Genomic DNA, 17,059 nt, shown 5'->3' on the forward strand with positions numbered 1-17,059 from the left:
TGCATGTGTTAAACTGTGTTAAAGCCTTAAACTGTTTTTGTTGGTATGTGTTATTATCAGGAAAGACGATATTGTCAACAAAAACTTGAAGGAATGGCAATTTTGATATAGATCTAAAACATGACAATTACGTTTATTTAAGTGATCGATGTTGTTCACTTAACGTTCTACTCCTAACATCTCATCACAGCACTTGGCCGCCTGAATGCTGTAAAAGATGTGCTTAATACCTCCCTACTGCATTCTTTTCAGAACATCACTCTATGATCCATCCATAGAAATTCTCACTTTCTCTAAATCTGTTTTTATGCCCCTCTTCCATTTTGATGATCCCTGACTTTTCATTTTGGTACCAGTTGGATTTCTGAAACGCACCCCTTTGGCAACCTCTGAAACTTCATTCGTAAAATATCCGTAACTGGGAAATCAGTTGAAGAATGGGACAAGCTGGCGCGTTGGGTGACTAAATGGGATGTCTATTCAGAAAATGTAGTTTTTTTTTGGTGCAAACACCAAGAGTGTATAATCTTCTTAGATCAAATGACACTGTTGAAAACTTTCAATCCATTCTAAATAATTTGTTTACACCATTGTTTGAAGTCACCTACAATCCATCAACTCACCCAGAACTACATCGTTTCTTACAGAATGTTGTTGGTTTTGATTCTGTTGACGATGAATCGAAGCTAGAACAAAATAATTTTGGCTGTGAAATCATAACTCCACAAGAGTGGACTTCAACAGAAAACCCACCCTACTGGTACTATGCATTCTACACGTATGCAAACCTTTGTGTCCTGAATCAAGCCAGGAAAGACCATGGCCTGAATGCTTTTACGTTCCGTCCTCATTGCGGAGAAGCTGGGTCAGTTAAACACTTGGCGGTCGGTTTTCTCCTGGGAGAAAACATCTCTCACGGTATTATGCTGGAGAAGGCCCCTAGTCTTCAATATGCATTTTATCTCAGTCAAATTGGGATAGCGATGTCACCTATATCAAACAATCTGCTGTTTTTGAACTATTCCAGAAATCCACTACGGAAGTTCTTGAATAGAGGCTTAAAGATCAGCCTCTCTACTGATGATCCCCTGCTATTTCATCAGACGAAAGAACCTTTAATGGAAGAATACTCAATTGCCACTCAAATGTGGAAACGTTGTTAGAAGAACTTTGTGAAATATTTTTAAAATTTATTGACGAAGAAAATCGTCAATAGTCGACAGTTCTACGTCTATTGGCTATCTAAAAATTGTGCGCTTGATAGAATTTTGGCACTAGCTGGGTAAAAATTGTTGTTTTATGGCAGAAATCGGATGTTTGCTACGGCGCGGTGTTTATCTGTAACACGAAAACTGATTGGCTGGTTCCATTTTGAAACCAAAACGAATCGAGGTTAGACCACTTTTATTGGCCGTTTTCTCTCTTCTTTGAAATTTACTGCTTTCTACTTCAAAATTTATAGATAATTCACTGCTCTATACATGTCTGACAAATATGTGATCCCTAAATAAGAATACTCAATTGCCACTCAAATGTGGAAACTCAATGGGCCAGACTTGGCAGAGCTCGCCAGAAATTCAGTTATAATGAGTGGATTCTCGCATGAAATGAAAAAAGACTGGCTTGGTTTGAATTACCAGGAAGAAGGTATCCAAGGGAACGATAAAAAGAAAACCAACGTCCCAAATGTTCGCATGAAGTTTCGACATGAAACGTTGTTAGAAGAACTTTGTGAAATATTTTTAAAATTTATTGACGAAGAAAATCGTCAATAGTCGACAGTTCTACGTCTATTGGCTATCTAAAAATTGTGCGCTTGATAGAATTTTGGCACTAGCTGGGTAAAAATTGTTGTTTTATGGCAGAAATCAGATGTTTGCTACGGCGCGGTGTTTATCTGTAACACGAAAACTGATTGGCTGGTTCCATTTTGAAACCAAAACGAATCGAGGTTAGACCACTTTTATTGGCCGTTTTCTCTCTTCTTTGAAATTTACTGCTTTCTACTTCAAAATTTATAGATAATTTACTGCTCTATACAAGTCTGACAAATATGTGATCCCTAATAACTTTACTTTCACAGTTAGGATAGTTTCGTTTTCATTTTTTTTTTTTTTTATTTATTAATCTTTAGGCTTTTCTCTTACCGTTTTTGGGTTGCAAACCTCTTATCACCAGACAAATAACCTACGAAAGCATTACGGCTGCCTAAAAGCAAAGGACAAAAACTAAAAAACCTAATTTTTGCAGAAGTTACATTTAAGATTGAAGACCTATACGTCTTGTCTAAAAAATGGCCAATACTAAAAAAAAATATCAATTCAGGAATATCAAATCCTTAATTTGTCTTTTTCCTTCAACTCCAGGTCTTAAAGTACGACAAATTTGGCAGCACAAAAATAATCCAGCAGCAGTGTTTTTCACTTTCTTAATTTCCTAGTTGTAGTTCTGTTTGAATGCTATGTAAATTAATTAATTTTTTGTATAATGTTTTTGTGTAAGGGTTGCATATATTTGTCCATAAAATTGTATTAAACTGCTATATATACCATTTAGGATTTTTATACTTATTTTGATCCATGTCATCAAATCATATTTCCACGATTAGTAGCACCTGCAACAACAGCCCCTCCCCATCTTCCCACCGGCTTTGTGTCCGTGTTTAAATAGCATTTAAATTGGTATTCGTGTTTAAATAGGTACTCAGCAGCAGTGTTTTTCACTTTCTTAATTTCCTAGTTGTAGTTCTGTTTGAATGCTATGTAAATTAATTTTTCGGTGTTCCTTACTTCTTATATTGTATTTTTTGTTTGTGTATTTTCTTTTTTTCTTTATTTACTCCGTTGTGCATTTTTAATGTTTTTAAAGACTCTATTTTTATTAATTCGAAATTTTTTTTGGCAACTTTAACGAATTCGCTACTTCGTTTAATTTTTTTTTCTGTGGCCACAAGACACAGCACAAAATCCTACATTGGACACAAGTAGTCATTTTCGGCAAAAAATTATCCCCATAGTGTATATGCGCATCACCCCATGATATCTACTTTTCCAACTTCATTGAAGAAAGAAAAAATCTGAGAAAAATAAACCCAATTCTTTTCTTACAAGCACGTTTGAGTGCCACACATTTGAGTGGCAATTGGGTATTCTTCCATTAAAGGTTCTTTCGTCTGATGAAATAGCAGGGGATCATCAGTAGAGAGGCTAATCTTTAAGCCTCTATTCAAGAACTTCCGTAGTGGATTTCTGGAATAGTTCAAAAACAGCAGATTGTTTGATATAGGTGACATCGCTATCCCAATTTGACTGAGATAAAATGCATATTGAAGACTAGGGGCCTTCTCCAGCATAATACCGTGAGAGATGTTTTCTCCCAGGAGAAAACCGACCGCCAAGTGTTTAACTGACCCAGCTTCTCCGCAATGAGGACGGAACGTAAAAGTATTCAGGCCATGGTCTTTCCTGGCTTGATTCAGGACACAAAGGTTTGCATACGTGTAGAATGCATAGTACCAGTAGGGTGGGTTTTCTGTTGAAGTCCACTCTTGTGGAGTTATGATTTCACAGCCAAAATTATTTTGTTCTAGCTTCGATTCATCGTCAACAGAATCAAAACCAACAACATTCTGTAAGAAACGATGTAGTTCTGGGTGAGTTGATGGATTGTAGGTGACTTCAAACAATGGTGTAAACAAATTATTTAGAATGGATTGAAAGTTTTCAACGGTGTCATTTGATCTAAGAAGATTATACACTCTTGGTGTTTGCACCAAAAAAAACTACATTTTCTGAATAGACATCCCATTTAGTCACCCAACGCGCCAGCTTGTCCCATTCTTCAACTGATTTCCCAGTTACGGATATCCGCATCTCAGCGCTCTGATATTTATATTCTTCTAAGTCATTCATGACTTCCTTTATAATGCAAGCGAAATATTCGCCTTGCATATAGTTGTCCGTTTTGAAAAAAATTTCTCGTAGCCTGCTACTACCAAACGGGTTGAACTTCTTGTTGAATTTTTCGAAACACTGGAAAGTATTTCTATCACAGTGCATATCCAAGGAATCGACAGTCAAATATGGGTAAGTTAAGTTCAACTCGTCAAATACATCTTTCAATGTTTTACAATTACCATCTTCATCAACCTCCACCACCCGATCGCCTTCATCATGCAATTTCTTTTGCACAAAACTAAGAAAATGCTTGGGATTCATGCATGCAGCTGCATGGACATGCGTATCCACCTTTCGTGTCTTATAAAAGTCTAATTATGAGATATTTTTCTGCTCTGAAAGTTCTTGCTGCTCGTTCAGCAATTCATGCATGTCAAACTTGTGATCCAAGGCATTTAAACGATTACAGCTGAAGTTATTCAAATGTTGATTATCAATCATGGTATAAATGTTCGAGTATTTGGCTCTCTACTTTTTCTTCTGCCCTAAAACCAATACGAGTTCTACAAAATCATGCAGTAAGAATTTTAGCCGGTATATCTCCACGTATGTCTGTTCGAAGAAATTTACCTAACTTTAAAAATTTTGCCGGCTGCAGGCCTTCGTGAATTCTATGTATTGTGGTTTATTTTTGGACTGCAGCAGGATGTTCAGCCTACTTGTTTTGGTGATTTATTGTCCACTAGGTCCACTGTTCATTCTCATGATACAAGGGGTAGCGCGGACTTCTGTGTACCTAGAGGTATATCTTCCCGTTCATGTTTTTCTGTTTTTTATAGTGGTACGCGGAAATGGAATAGTTTGAATAGTGATATTAAGACTATTGGTGACCCCAATATTTTTAGAAAAATCATTAAGGAACTGCTTTTTGCTGAATATGAGTTTTGACTGATTAATTGATTTATTTATTGTGGGGGTTTTGTTGATATGATGTTCCCAGAGCAAGTATAATATATGATATTATTTTGTATTTATTGTTTAGTGTGATGGTATTAGCGGTGTCGGTGGCCAAGTGTTCTTTGTTTTAAGGATTTTGTTTTCTCTACCTCCCCAACGGACAAGCTTTGCTTTTTAGGGCAGGCAGCAATAATTTTTGTTGATATGTTTTTTTTCAATAAATCCTTATTCTTCTTAAAAACCAGGCACTAGAGTAAGAAATGACTTTTTCATATTGAGATGGTTTTTCAGATGAAGGACTGTAAATCAGTTCTTAAGATTTTTGGTCATGGCAATTTTATTGGTATACTTTTCATTTTTATCCGACGCCATTTTTCATGGTTTGCAGACTATTTTTAAAAATAGCAGAAATTTGCTTTCGCACTCAAAATTTACCTAATAAGAGACGTAGTGTTTTATTTTGCTTCTGACTTCTCCCTTTAAGTAGCCCATAAATAAAGTATTAGTCTATCGCGAGAGTGGTAAATTCGACCTATCTATGTTCATCCATCTATGTTTTTTATACAAATTTGGGCTTTGTGTTTAATCACTATGTAGGAAAGATTTTGTAACGTTTGTCTTGATTTGAGTTTTCTGGTGAAGTCATAATTCTAAAAAGTCAAAATCTTGTCGTTACCTGATTTGAAAGTAGCACTCGTTATGAATGTCATTATTTGTTGTTCCTTTTTATTTGTAGTTTGTAACCATTTCTCTTGACTATCTCCTTTAATATGAATGTATTTAGACTGGGCTACATGGCCGGGCAAAATCAAAACATCTTTTATGTATTCTAAATGTATTGAAAGGGACTTGTTTTGACAAAATCAAAACATCTTGTTTTGGCAAAATCAAAACATCTTTTATGTATTCTAAATGTATTGAAAGGGACTTGTTTTGACTGGATATTCTAGATTTTACTTCCCAGAGCAGTGTGCAAAGATATCAGAGGCCATGATTGTAAATTATAAAGTTAAATTTTTAACAAATATTGTTCTTAATTTTTAATGTGTTAACTGAGAAACAAAAACTAGTGTCTGATAAAATAAGAAATTCATTTTTAGCCTATAAACAGAAATTCCGGAGCTTTAGTCATGGCCGTGTCCAGGATTTTTGTCAAATTCGTACAAAAGAAGCAAAAACACATGTAATATATGTCCACAGAAAGATTTTTTTTATGTAATCCTCCCCACCCCCCAACGAAAATCCTGGATACGACCCTTACTATAGTACATAATACGTTTAAGTAACTTTAAATTTTAATCAAATAAGAAAATAAATTTTTAATGTTTATTTTACATATCTTTTCCAATGAGATGCCATTTAGCTATAGCAGATTTTAGAAATACATCATATAGGTAACAATTTGCGATAACAGGATGAATGAAATAAATCCATTGGTTTAAAGGTTACCTGATGGAAGTAAAGAATCTCTTCCGCTGAAGTTGACTGTAAGAACAGTCAACTTTTTCTAAGCTGTTAATTAACTAATCGTTCCTATGCATCTCAATCTCCTCTCTCTCTTTCTCTCTCCCTCTCTCACTCTCTTTCTCTCTTTCTCTTACTCTTTCTCCCTTTCATTATTTCCTGTAAGTTGACTGTAAGAACAACTTTTCTAAGCTGTTATTTAACTAATCATCTCTACACATCTAAATCTCCTCTCTCTCTCTATCTCTCTTTCTCTCTTTCTCTTTTTCTTTCTCTTACTCTTTCTCCCTTTCCTTATTTCCCATGTGCAATTGCTTTGTACGTGTTCTGCTTTCCATTTTCTTCCCTTTTCTTTTGTATAGTTAGAATGAAATGTTACATTCCATTTGAGCCATTTGTATACTCGTATAATTTCCAACATGTATGCGTCATATTTTGTTTCAGATTAAAAATAGCGTGATAATAAACCTATTTAATTTAGAAAAGAGAACAGAAGGCTTTCATGTTTTTGTTGTATTAATTAAGTTATTAAATATCATATTATTAATGCTTGAAGATTATAAATGAACGAAAAGAAGTATATGAGTCAGAATAATTGAATATCAAAATAAAATGAAAATAATATGAAAATTTGACTAAAAAATAAAATAAAAGGGAAAGCTTGAATGTTTCTCATCAGAAAGGCAGGGGCGTAAGTTGCTATGGGTAAGAAGGGTAACTGCTCCCACAGTCCGCCCCCCCATATTAAATTTAGTTTATTCAAAAATTTTGACAAAACTAAGATACGCCTACATAATTCAAGCATCCACAGTTATCTAGAGTATACCTTTGCCTTTATGGTCCTATATAGCCCATTTTTCATTTTTCGCTTGGTGTCATTTTTACTTGACTTGGGAAAATTGGCTCCAAGTTTGCTCTCCCTCCCTCCCCAAGATTTTGACGAAATTGCGCCTCTGTAGATAGATTTTTGGCATTAATCCTTATTTCTCGTGAATTCCCTTATACCTAAGGCATTAAGAGAACCGCTTCGATGCTAAAACCTTTAAAAAGTATAGAGGGGAACTTGGTTAAGCTGTCCTCCGAAGAATTGAAATACTTGTCCCAGTGAGAATCTATTCCATTTTGATTATCCCGATAGTGTTTCAAAGAATCGTTATCAATATTTTTTATTTTTCTTCGTTTTTGCGCAAAATACAATCAATCAATCAATTTATTCAAAAGAAACACATAAAAATTACAGAACTTTAGACCCCCACAAACTGTCTTTGGCTTGAGAACCCTATTGTAGAGGTTTTAAGCTCCTATCTGCAAAAATGTGGAATTTTGTATTTTTTGCCAGAAGAAAGATCACAAATGTGTGTTTATTTGTTGTTTTTTCCCAGGGGTGATTGTATCGACCCTGTGGTCCTATACTATCGGGCATGGGCTCATTTGAACAGAAATTCAAAGTTCCAGTGTCCTTTTTAAGTGACCAAATATATTGGAGGGTAACTAGGTCCCCCACGCCTTTTTTTCGTAAAATCGTCAGATCAAAATTCTGAGATAGCCATTTTGCTAAGTATGGCTAAAAGGCCAAATAACTTTGTCTTTGGAGATATCATGAACACCCACAGCACTTGGGGAAAGGTCTTTAAGTTATAAAATTTGTCCATTGTTTACATATAGTATTTGTTATTGGGAAGTGAGCATATATTTTTTGGTTGGGGGGGGTGGGTGAATTTTCTGTTGGGTTGATTTGCCAGGGGGAGAATTTTGTATGGAGAGAGAAATATCCAGGGGGTGAATTTTTCAGGGGAAATTTTACACTGGGGGAATTTATCAGAATTCCTATATGAAATTCTTCTTATGTCTTGCTTTCTCTTTGTCGTCTCAATTTTACGCGACGGGATGTTAAGGTTAATTGTCCAAGATAAATTGTCAAGGAAGATAAGTCTGCAAACCAAGATTATAATTTTGTAAGCTATAGTGATGACAGAGGTCAAACATGGTTCTGAAGCATGGGTGCTCCGAAAAGCAGATGAAGATTAGCTAGATGTTTTCTAAAAAAAAACTGCCTACAGATTGTTCCGGGTACCTGGCTGACTGACTGTATTTCAAACAGTAGGCTGTACGAAAAGTATGGTTAAATCCCGTTTTTTACGGCTATAATGTGAGAAAGGTTGAGATGGCTAGGGCACGTTCTGCGGGTAAAGGATGACAGATTGCCGAAGATTGTTTTTTTCGGCCAACCGTCTACGGCTAAACGGAAAGCAGGTCGTCCACTGCTGGGGTGGGAGAATGTCCTAAAAAGGATTTAAAGAAAATGGGAACTGCCTGGGAGGGTTTAAAGAGGAAGGTTTTGAATAGATCGGGATGGAGGAAGAACGTGTGTAGTTGTATTGGCCTCAGGCGGCTTGGTGCTGCGGTGAGTTGTTAGTAGTAGTAGTAGTTGTATTGAAATGTCTAGAGAATACAACCTTGGAGAGGAGGGATTTTTCCATGGAGTTGAAGCCAGATATCCTGGCATTATTTAAAAAACAAGTTTTTTCAACTGAAAGTAAGGGGCAACATTAAAATTCAAAACAAACAGAAATTATTACGTACATGAGGGAGATTGCTCCTCCTCAACACTTCGCTCTTCAAGCTAATGTTTTAATTTTGTCCAAATTCTTTAAGAACAACTCCTGAAACACATGGTTCGTTTAGTTGGAACAATACGAAGCTTTTTTTAAGCACAAAAAACTTTTGCGTAAAGAGCGAGGGGTTTGAGGAGGAGCACCCCTCTGATAAACGTAATAATTTCTGTTCGATTCGAGTTTTAATGTTGCTCCTTACTTTCAAATGAAAAAACATGTTTCTTTATTTAATCATAAGGTAGAGTTCAACAAAATATATCATTTTTGATTTGTTTTACTATTTGGAAACAAGCTGACGTTTGGTGGATGAATTTTATCATTTATCAGCGACTCAGTAATGTATGAAACAAAATTCAGTATAAGATAGTCGAATTGGGAAATATTAAGCAAGAATTTCAAATTTTGTTCCCCCCTTCCCCCCGGAGAATACTCCCCCCTTTCCTTCGGCCAAAAATACCCTTTTCCCCGTGGCTTGTTGGTCTCCAGTCACTTTCGACTTAAAAAAAGGACTAAATCTCAATTTCTGACGTAAGTAGCACGCTCTGAAGTTTTTGCGCCTATGAGGAGGAGGTGGGGATAAGGAATGGGCAGTCCCCCTCACATACGGAGTAAGTTCTGCTCATTTTGGGGTTTAATGTTATTCTTTACTTTCATAATAACCGCGTAAAGTAGAAATATTCGCAAAAATCAAGAGGGATAAAATATCAATTTCACATTTTTGATGCGTTTTTTAAAAAGATTTTTATACCGAAAAAAAAGTCCTGATTATGGCCCTGGGGATTATACATCAGTTTTTCCTCAACCCTCCCCTCGTCTCGCCCTTAGAACTAATTCTGTGATTATCTGAATGCTCAATGAGAGCTGGGAAGTTTTGGTATTAAAATAAACCTTTTGATGCATCTCTCTCCCTCTCTAACTGAAAAAAAAATCTGAGCACCCCAGTGTAGAGGTTTAAAGTCCTTATATGCAAAGGCTGGGAATTGTCAAATAACAGGGAATTTACCCAAGACAGTAAAATTTGTTAAGACCTTAAAAATATTTTGGCCTTTAATATTGTTTTCTTAACATGTTTCCTTCTGAATAGCCCCAACTCTAGGCTAATACTCCCGCTGTAACAAAGAAGACATGACTTATCACGAGATGATAAACAATGAAGATATATATTGTTTAGGATTATATTTTGGGTCATCATGGGGAGGGCTGCATTGCGAGAAAAGAAACAATTATATTTTGAAAGAGCGTAACATAAGGAATCTAAAAGTACTACTTTTCTTTGTTTATCTGGTTTTCTTCAGAAGTGGGCAACCACTAGCCTATATAATTTTTGAGGATTTTTGAGGGGTATCAGGATCCTTTTCAAAATGTTTGGAATCCTTTTTTTGTGTTCTGTAATTCGTAACATTCGATTAAGTTTTTCTTTTTGTTGTTATTATTGTTTTGTTTTTATTTTGCCATTTGTGGTATTATGTTTTTCAGCATTATATTTGTTTTGTATTCTGTTGTGTCAATCAGTTGGCACTACGCTAATTGTTTAAATAATTAAATGAAGACTCATTTTTAAGTTTATTGTTGGGCATCAGTTTTGCATTCCAATTTTCCAGAAGGAAACACTTCAAAATTTTTGAAGTCAACGGGATTTTAGCATCTTTTATGCCGTCAGAGATTTTTTCAAGCAACTATCTTTGATATATATATATATATATATATATATATATATATATATATATATATATATATATATATATATATATATATATATATATATATATATATATATATATATATATATATATATATATATATATATATATATATATATATATATATATATATATATATATATATTTTCGAAACGAATTTAAAGGGATTGAAAAGGAAAAAGAAAACCATTTATCACAGAAAATCATACATATAAGATTTTTTATACGGTTAATTTACACTATGCAAATACATCAAACTAGAGCTAGGATATCTCGATAAAGAATTCATTACGACCTGTCAAGCTAGCACGTCCTGACGACGTTCAAGTTTCCTTTCCATTCAAAATTTTATCTCTACCTTAGACGAGCTTAAATATCATTTTCATTGTGATGACTGGTCAAATGTATTTATAATTCCATTAAGAAGTACGTTATTAGAAATTAAAAAAGAAGTACGTCGTGCTGTTTCTCGTTATGGCAAGAATAAATTAAATTACTTAAAACAGAGCAAGACTCAGCAATGGTTTAAGAAAGTGAAAGAAATAGGGGTCGGTCGTGCAAGAACCTTGAGTTTCTTTTGAATGAACCGCCTGAACAGACAGCAAATGAGCTTAATAAACACCTAGCTAGCATTGTGCAAACGTTCCCCCCTCTCTCGAAAAATCGCCTAATCCCTGAAACTCCAAAAGATAAAATCCCGGAAATTTCGGCGAAGCAAATAATAAAAAAAATATAGAACCTGAAAAAAACTAGTATTTGTCCCATTGATATACCAATTGATATAATAAAAGCATTCCCTGATAAACTATTAACACCCCTTGTTAGTATTTTTAATGATATTAGTAATTCCGGATGTTACCGGTTGTGTTGGAAGCTGGGCTATATTACTCCAATCCAAAAGAAGGAAGGCATGAACGATCTTACTGGAGTTCGACCGATCAGCTTAACCCCGGGTTTTTTAAAAATGTATGAGGGTTTCTTAGCTAATTGGTTAAAGGCAGAGATTGTTGAACTTATGGACTTACAACAATTTGGAAACCTGAAGGAGACGTTTACTTCACACTATCGTGTTAGTCTTCTTGACACCGTTCTTAAAAACCTTGAAAATCCTGATACATGGTTGAATCTTTTATTAATTGATCTCCAGAAAGCGTTCGACCTAATTGACCACAATATCCTCTTAAATAAACTGCTGACGGAGTTGCAAGTTAGTCCCTTTCTGGTTAAAGTTGTTGCCTCCTTTTTAAAAAATCATCTTCAAGGGCTTAAATATAAAAATGTTTATTCCGATCCCCTTCCAATCTTTTGTGGGGTGCCCCAGGGAACTCTGATGGGTCCCATTTTATTTCTTATAATTGCTAATAGCCTCTCGACTGACCACACAGAGCGATGGAATTATGTGAACGAACTGTCTGCACTTGAGGTTTGTCGACGAAATTTTAAAAGCTCAATTATGACATTACTTGACGATGTCACGAAGGAGGCTTCTTTGTCGAAGATGAAAGTTGATTCTAATAAATCGTCAGCTATGACAGATATTTTTTTTAAATCACCCCTTCTTTCACAAACCCCATTCCACCCAAAATCTCTGTCACTTGCACTAAACTACTTCGGGTGACAATTACTGCTGACTTGAAGTGGGATGCCCATTTTCAAAATATCCTAGAACAAGCTTCCCCTTCGGTTTCCCTTCTAAACCTTTTGTTAAAACCAGTGTGGCATTTTGGTCTTTCTTTAGTGCATATTTATAAGATTGAAAATGTCCAAAAACGAGCACTTAGTATCATAAATGCTGAAGGGAAGGTTCCACATCATTATCTACTAGGTAAGTTCAATCTCACCACGTCGGCCGTGAGAAGGAACCTCCTATGCCTTCGTTTCGTACCAAGACCCTGTCTGTTCCTTGATTACGTTCCATCATCCCCGAACCCTACATTCCCGCCCGCAACAGACCGTCCCGTATAAAATCCCGATAAGTCCCCAAACTGACTCGGAAGATATCGGAAGAGTTATGTTCCGAGTTTTTTTGGGTTATATAATTGCCAGGAAAACTAGTCTTTAATTTTATTTTTATCTATTTATCTTTTTTTTCTTTGACTTTTTAACTAAGTTTTGACTCATCATATTTTTTTTATGTATTTTCATTAATTTTATTGTTTTCTATTTTGTTTTTATGTTTGATTTTCTAATTAAGTGCTGACTCTGTGAAAGAAATTCTAAAATAAAATTCTATTGTATTCCATTCTATTCTTCTATTCTACATTTAAATAGTTTGCATTTTTTTTACCACAAAACGTGGGAAAAAAACTATGCTTTCTGTATTAGTACTTCACTTAGCGCACACCTCTTTAAAAATTTCTCCCCAGTCAGGTAGTTCTTCCTTCTTTATTTCATGTGCGACCATTGGTATTTTACTTCTTATACACCACCCAAAATAGCCAAATCTCATGGGATTCTAACAGGAATATCAGATGTTCTCTTTGCTCTTTTCGATTTCGAAATTGCCAGTGTCACACTCTGAGTGGGTATGGCATGGCTCGAGGAACTACTGATCGAAATGTGACAGGGTGCTACCACTTTATTGAGATGTGTAGCATAAAAACATTATCGACCCAAACATATTTCTGTTTTGTGAGCCACATGTGTTAGAATAAAGGGTGAATATCTAGGTGGCGTAATAACTTAGCTAGGATGAAATTGAAAACTTTATTTGATGCTTTTTCTTATGCTTTTTCATAATTCAAGAATCGCTTCTGGAGCTAGTTGCATCTCGAGCAATTAAATGGGCCCCAAATATATCTCATTTTTGTAACCACACAAAGAAATTATCAACACTAGTTAAGCTATTGAAAAGTATAAAAATATATCACTAGTTTAAAAATGAGTTGTTCAACAGTAATATATTAAAAAAAATACTTATTTATAACAGTTCAAACCTCATTTATTAGGTAATTCAAATATAAACCGTTTTCCTACCGTTTCAAGTTTTTCGAATGCCGTCAACAAAAATAGCGGGGAGTTTTATGATTCAAAACTTTGCCGTCTACAATCCAGGGTATATTCCAATTCAAGGTATATATTTGCACATTAGGAGGGTGAAGGTTGGTAAATTTCATGGTAAATTTTCAGTGGACCATATAATTGAGCTAGGATGAAAGTGAAAACATCATTTGGTGTGTTTTTTATTATCTTTCATTATTCATATAAATACCTACGGGGCCCCTTTAAGGGTTCAAAATGTAATTAGCCCCGGAAGCGATTTTTAAATTATGAAAGAACATAAAAAAGGCAACAAATGATGTTTTCATTTTCATCCTAGCTAAGTTATTGCACCACCTAAACATTTACCGAATAAAGTGTCAGGCTTTCTAAAGACTCGGCAAGATAGAAAGGCCGAGGAACAAGCATGATGCCACCTCACCTGCCCCTGTATCACCAATTTCTTCATGCCAGAGGTCGTTACTGAACCATGTTTCATTGTGAGAGATAACATGAACTGTAAGATTGTAGATTCAAGCTGCCATTTATAAAAAAACGAGTTTTGTTTTAAGATTTAGTGCTGGTAGGCACTGCGGCAGGTCAAAACACCAGACATCTTGTGTTCCTTTACTAATTTTCGCTGATACTATTTTTTTTAATAGTATGCATTGGTAAAAGCGGAATGATGGGTGGCTTCTTCTGTTCTGACTGCTTCTTTAGCCTAGTCCTTGGTGGCAGAGGCAACGAAAATCCTATGCTGGTGTAGTAAAAAATAAAAAATCTTTTATTGACAGAAAGACTTTCAAATTCCTTTCCATCAGTTATCTAGGCTTCAACACAAATTTTGTTGTTATTTAAAATAGAAGAGAGATACTTTCTCTAAGTAATCTGTCTTGAATAATGAGATTCGTAAGCTAGGAAACTCCCGATTTGTTCTTTTATTTATTTCACACTTTCTAACATGTTTCATTAATTGCTGCTTCTGGAGGAATAGAAGATATAATGCCTTTAATTGATATTTTACAGTTCCCAGCTCTCTTCTTGTCAAGCAAAAAGTTGTCATAAAAAATTTCCTGCAAACCTTTTGTTTTTTTACCCTTGTTATCTGACAAATAATATTTAAAAATTACTGGACTTTTTTGGGGGTTCTCTCCTTTATTTACTTCTGTTTAGGTGACATCCATATCTTTAGGCTATCATCACCCCGCCAAACCAAGGTCACCACCACTATCTTGTAGGGCAACTGGTCGCCAAACTCTATATCATTATCTTGAGGCAGAAAGCTCGCTGAAAAAGTTATAATCTGCTTGATAGCTAGCTCCCAAAACATGCTGAAGTACTAACCTGTGTATGGATAAACAAAATTTATGAAATATTTGACTAAGGTCCTTTCCTTCATTGTAACACTGATGGTGATGGTAAAACTAGAAGTAGTCAGTCGCAGATTGTTGAAAAAGCCAAAATTCATAGAAGTGCTCAGTCCAGGGAAGTAAGTTTAAGTGGACTGAGCACATTTAGGTTTATTTACAAATGACTATAATGGGAATAGGCACGATAATGCTAAATCTCTAGGTTTGAAACTAATGGACTAAAAACTGATCAAATAGACATATCGACACAGAAAAAAAAGGGATTCTACATGGCAATCATAACTTCGTTTTGCGAAAAAGTGGACTGGACACGTTTATGCATAATGGTTCGGAATTATTTTGTATACAATGAAAAATGAATTGTTTCCTTAACATGTTTCCGTCTCTACAGTCCTTTTCTAGGCTTATGCCAAATCAAACATTACACACCCAGAGAAAAATTGTAACAAGCTGTATGTACATAAGCACATTTTAGTTAACTATGACTTCTCTAGTGCTTAACTATGGCCCCTCAGTAGTGCTGGTCAGTATTGACAAGAAATGAGCAACAGACAAAATCGAAATTAAATAGCAATCAGGAATTGGATACAGGCTAAAGGGATTAAAGGGATATTACAAATATTTTTTGTTGTTGCCACTTATGCCGCATTTTGCGGTATAATACCGCAATTTCGAGAGAAATGCCGCATTTTTTTTTTATTACACCGCATACCGCAATTATACCGCAAAATGGCTTTGATCAGTGTATTTATGCTGCGAGATGACGTTTATCACTAAATTTATACTAAGTAATGTCACCATACGGGAAAAGGGACAAATTTTAGCTCCCCACTTCAAATGATATATGGCTGGGTAGGTTACTGCGGAACTCGCGAAAATCCTAACTAGTAATTCATGTGCTTCCAAGAGCAAATATTTTACATATCAGTCAGGTTCCTAAATGAAAATAATTTTTAACCATTAATATGATAAAGGTGTACAGACACTGCAAAGCAGAGCGAATACTATACTAGAATTGAGTAAATAGATAGTCCCGGGCTATCCTTTCTTGCTTTTTTTGGGCATTAACGTTCCACTTTTACAGCCCAATACACTGAATAATATACAGTAAAAGAAGGTCTTGTAAATATGCGTGAAATTGAGAATGCCGAATAATGGTTAAGAAATAAAAATACTATTTCATTTAGAACTTAATACTGTATTCAAATATATCCTAACACTCATTTCCTGTAGAACATGCATTCCAAAATTTAGACAACTATCTATCGTTTTATTTTTACCTAATTTCTTATTACATATTTTTCATCCAAATCAAATGTGAATGCAAAGTTCCAGAGGTGCTGTCCAGAGGAAGCAGATTATAAGCCACTTACTCCTTCTTTTAGCCTAGGCTGTTTCATGGTTCCATTAGGCAGCCCATCTGTAACCTTTATTGTCAGGGGCTAATGAAAATACATAGACTGCTTTGTCTTCTGAAACTCTGCCACTTTTTCGTCACTTTTTCCAAAAACGTAAAGGAGACAACTATTGAGGCAAGGCTTGTCTCATTTCTTGTTGAACATGATATTCCCCATTCATTCACTCAAAACTTGCTGAAGTTCGTGAAAATTATGCCATGGCTTGATTTGCTGAGCCATGCTATTCTGATTAGAATAAAAACAACCAACATTGCTCAACAGGCTCTGGCATTTAATTTTCATGAAAAGCTTCTTGTCAACCTAAAAACTAACCTTTTATCAGTTGAAATTGACTAGACAATAGATCAGTCTGTAGCCAAACAACTCTGTTTGTGTCAGTTTCTGTAATGTTATAATGGATTTACTGGTAGATTTACTTGCTCTGTTAGAGTGTAATTATGGTTCAGTATCTGTTTTTTTTAGTCAGTTGGTTGGAGGGACGGACTATATAAAGAAGACATGCATTCCCATACAGATTTAGATTAGAGATTGCTTCACCAACGGGAATAAATAAATTAGTGAAGAGGTTGGTTGGAGAAAAATAACTATGGGTTGCAGTTGTGAAATTTAGCTGTCATTAATATGTCCTGGTTGCAAATTATAAATGTAAAAAAAATCTAA

General features: G+C 35.1%; 2 pseudogenes; one reads left to right on the plus strand and one right to left on the minus strand.

The window, feature by feature from the left end:
• The first annotated feature begins 408 nt into the window (after nucleotides 1-408).
• LOC148955869 (AMP deaminase 2 pseudogene) lies at nucleotides 409-3,028 on the plus strand (annotated as a pseudogene).
• A 75-nt stretch (nucleotides 3,029-3,103) lies between these two features.
• Nucleotides 3,104-4,397, minus strand: LOC148955870 (AMP deaminase 2 pseudogene; annotated as a pseudogene).
• Between the last annotated feature and the right edge of the window lie 12,662 nt (nucleotides 4,398-17,059).

The sequence above is a fragment of the Artemia sp. Qi Xiang Cuo genome, chromosome 1 (genome assembly GCF_049724085.1).
Source record: "Artemia sp. Qi Xiang Cuo chromosome 1, ASM4972408v1, whole genome shotgun sequence".
Lineage (NCBI taxonomy): Eukaryota > Metazoa > Arthropoda > Branchiopoda > Anostraca > Artemiidae > Artemia > Artemia sp. Qi Xiang Cuo.